Source organism: Bubalus bubalis, chromosome 18, assembly GCF_019923935.1.
Source record: "Bubalus bubalis isolate 160015118507 breed Murrah chromosome 18, NDDB_SH_1, whole genome shotgun sequence".
NCBI lineage: Eukaryota > Metazoa > Chordata > Mammalia > Artiodactyla > Bovidae > Bubalus > Bubalus bubalis.
In genome coordinates this window covers 53,936,690-53,940,313 of record NC_059174.1, presented here as the reverse complement: position 1 = coordinate 53,940,313, position 3,624 = coordinate 53,936,690, and positions in this window count along the sequence as shown.

Here is a 3,624-nt window from a genome sequence, read left to right as displayed (position 1 = left end):
GTCTCCTCCTCCTCACTCTTCTGCCCCTCACCTTTTTCCCCCTCGCCCTCAGGCCTGTGTCCCATCTTCCTGGCCCCACTTGGGCTCTGGGCACCCTTTGCAGGCAACAAGAGGGCAGGCTTGCCTGGCAGGATGCGGTGGGTCAGAGCCTCCCGGCAGGGAGGCCCAGCATGGTGGGTCTGGGGAGGGGCCATGGGCTTGGGGTCTTGAGGCCTGGGCCCTCTGGACCCTGGCTTCCTCAGCTGGGATGACAAATGGCAGTGCCCCCCTCCAACCCAGAGCTAGCAGGAGGATTTGTGCAACATACAGAGGGGTGGAGGGACTTCCCTCGTGGTCGTGGTTAGAATCCACCTTTTGGTGCATGGGGCACTGGTTCAATCCCTGGTCGGGGAACTAAGATCCCACGGGCTGTGGGGCAGCTAAGCCCAGGAGCTGTAACGAAGATCATGCGTGGCACGATTAAGACCTGATGCAGCCATGTGTTTTTAAAAACAAGTGTGGAGGGGGCTTCCCAAGTGGTCCACTGGTTAAGAATTCATGCTTTGATTGCAGAGAACATGGGTGCAGTCCCTGGTTGGGGAACTAAGATCCTGTAGTCTATGAGGTGTGTGTGTGTGTGTGTGAGAGTCACTCAGTCGCTACCGGGGCCTCTGTGACCCCATGGACTGTAGTCCGCCAGGTTTCTCTATCCATGGGATTTCCCAGGCAAGAATACTGGAGTGGGTTGCCATTTCCTTCTCCAGGGGATCTTCCCAACCCAGGGATCGAACTGGTCTCCTGTATTGCAGACAGATTCTTTACCACCTGAAGCCAAGGCCAAAAAATAAATGGTGGAGGAGGCACATCAAGTCTCCCAGCCTCACACCCCACGTCCGCGCTTCCCTGGAGCCGGAAGCCCCAGTGGCACTGTTGAATCTGTCAGAGGCGGGGGAGGGAGAGGCTTTGGCAGGTGGAGCAGGGGGACATGTGGGTGTGGGGAGGGGGAGTGCAAACAGCAGGAGCCCTCTGCCCAGGAAAGGAGGGCAGGGCCCAGCCACCTCCTCCTCCTGGTCCAGCACGTGGACCTCTCTGTCAGTGGGCGGCCTGGTGTGCGCGTGCCTCCAGCCAGCCCTGGGCCAGGCCAGTCCCCACTGGGGGTTGGAGGACAGCCGGAGGAGGGCCAGTGCCAGAAAGTGGACTTGGTGTCACTGGTATGACATCAGGATGTGAACCAGGGCCGCCTGGGAAACCAGGGCAGGTTCCCTGGATAGCTGCTCCAGCCTCGAGCCTGGAAGGAGCTCGGGAGACGTTCAGGCTCGCCCTGTGTCAAGAGAGTGCCCTCTATGTGACACTCTGCCCTGCTCCTCTGTCCCCCTCCGCTTCTCCCGCTGCTGCTGCTGCTAAGTCGCTTCAGTCATGTCCGACTCTCTGCGACCCCATAGATGGCAGCCCACCAGGCTCCCCCGTCCCTGGGATTCTCCAGGCAAGAACACTGGAGTGGGTTGCCATTTCCTTCTCCAATGCGTGAAAGGGAAACGTGAAAGTGAAGTCGCCCAGTCGTGTCCAACTCTTAGCGACCCCATGGACTGCAGCATACCAGGCTCCTCCATCCATGGGATTTTCCAGGCAAGAGTACTGGAGTGGATTGCCATTGCCTTCTCCGGCTTCTCCCACAGCTCAAATCAATTGATAATGGCTGCCTCGAGCTCAGTTAAGACTCCTGAGACCTCAGATTGATTACCAGTGTCCGCCATGGCACTTGCATAAGGCTAAGTAGTGTAGTGATTTTCAACCCTGGCTGTGCTTTAAAATCAGATTAAAAGTGCTCAAGGGACTTCCTTGGTGGCGCAGTGGTTAAGAGTCTGCCTTCCAAAGCAGGAGACACAGGTTAGAACCCTGGTCGGGGAACTAGATCCCACATGCTGCAATTAAGACCTGCCACAGCCAAATAGATACTTTTTTTAAAGCCTGAAGAACACATTCTTTAGAAGTGGAAGAAGACTCCCCTCCCCCCATGTAATCCCCGAGTATCTGTTAAGCGCCTACTGTGTACCATGCCCTGGTGCAGTCCCTGGGGTTACAGCACTAACCAACATAGCTAGACCTGCGTTTGACACAAACTCCTTTCTTTTCATCACCTTCCAGATCGAATCTGCCTTGGAGAACTCTCTTCTCATGCTTCTTAGGCAACAGTGTCCCAGCTGCTTGGCAAAGGGTCTGGTACACAGTTTGGGGATCTTAACATATTTACTAAATGCTCACTTCATGTCAGGCCTTGTGGTCCAGGTTTTGGGGATTTGACTGTGAACAAAGGAGATCCAGTCACTGCCTTCATGGGTCTTGCAGTCTGCATTTGCATGCGTGTGTGTATGTTCTCTTTCTGCCTGGAAGCAGGTGACAGAATATTATTCAAGGTGGCCAGGACAGCTGGCCAATTCATGTCTTCTGGAAATAACATACCTGTATACACAGAGTCCCCACACCCTTGATGCTCTTCTAAGGACAAACACCTATATACGTGAATCCCAGAAGACCTCATCCTTTCTCCAGCACTTACTATCACATCAGTCAAGGAATTTATTCTTCCCCAGCCTCTGTTACGTTTTCTATAAATTGGGGTAATAAACTTCTTTCCAGGGTTGTTGCAAGAGTTTATTGAGATAAATTCATAAAGGATATCTTGACACAGAGTAAGTGCTCAATACATGTTGAATAAATGAAGGCAGGGAAACAAGAATAGGGTAGCTGTGAGGATTCAATGAGATCATCAGCCAACATGACTGGCATAAAGTCAGCTTTCAGTAAAGAAAGAAAAAGTGAAATGTTAGTTGCTCAGTCCTGTCTGACTCTGGGACCCAATGAACTGTAGCCCACCAGGCTCCTCTGTCCATGGAATTCTCCAGGCAAGAATACTGGAGTGGGTAGCCATTCCTTTCTCCAGGGGATCTTCTTGACCAAGAGGTCGAACCCGTCTCTGGCATTGTAGACAAATTCTTTAACATCTGAGCCACTAAGCCTTTTTCAGTAAATAAGGTGAAGGTTATTTGCCAGGTCAGATAGCTAGAACTGTTTCCTTGGGGTAAGCAGAATGCACTTCACCACTTTCAAGGTGATGGGAGAGAATCCCCTGGTGGTCCAGTGGTTAGGACTAGCGCTTTCACTGCCTAGGGTCTGGTTCAATGCCTGATGGGGGAACTAAAATCCCGTATGCAGCACTATGAGGCAAAAAAAAAAAAAAAGTTGCAAGTGATGTGATTAAAACAATAAACTATGGCGCTATCTTGTTTGGGTTCCAATACTGACTGCGGCTTCTAACCGATCTTAGACAAATTATTTTGTGCCTCAATTTCTTGATCGGTCAAACATAGTATCTGCCTCTGCCTACTTGTGAGTTTTAAGTAAATTGATAAATAAGCACTTAGTTCCTGGCATGTAAAGGTTATACTTAGTTTTGTGTTTCTTATTCTGCTTTCAGCATATCCCAGAGCAAGGGCTACCACGTCCAGCCTTTAGGTCATAATCTGCAAATCGCAGTCGCCTCGGCCCTGAAAAGGACCAAGCAGGAGCGCGCAAGCGCGTTAAAGCAAAGTCTGGAGGGAAGCCCGGCTGGCGGCCATCTTTGTAAAGGGCAGCGACGGCAGCTTC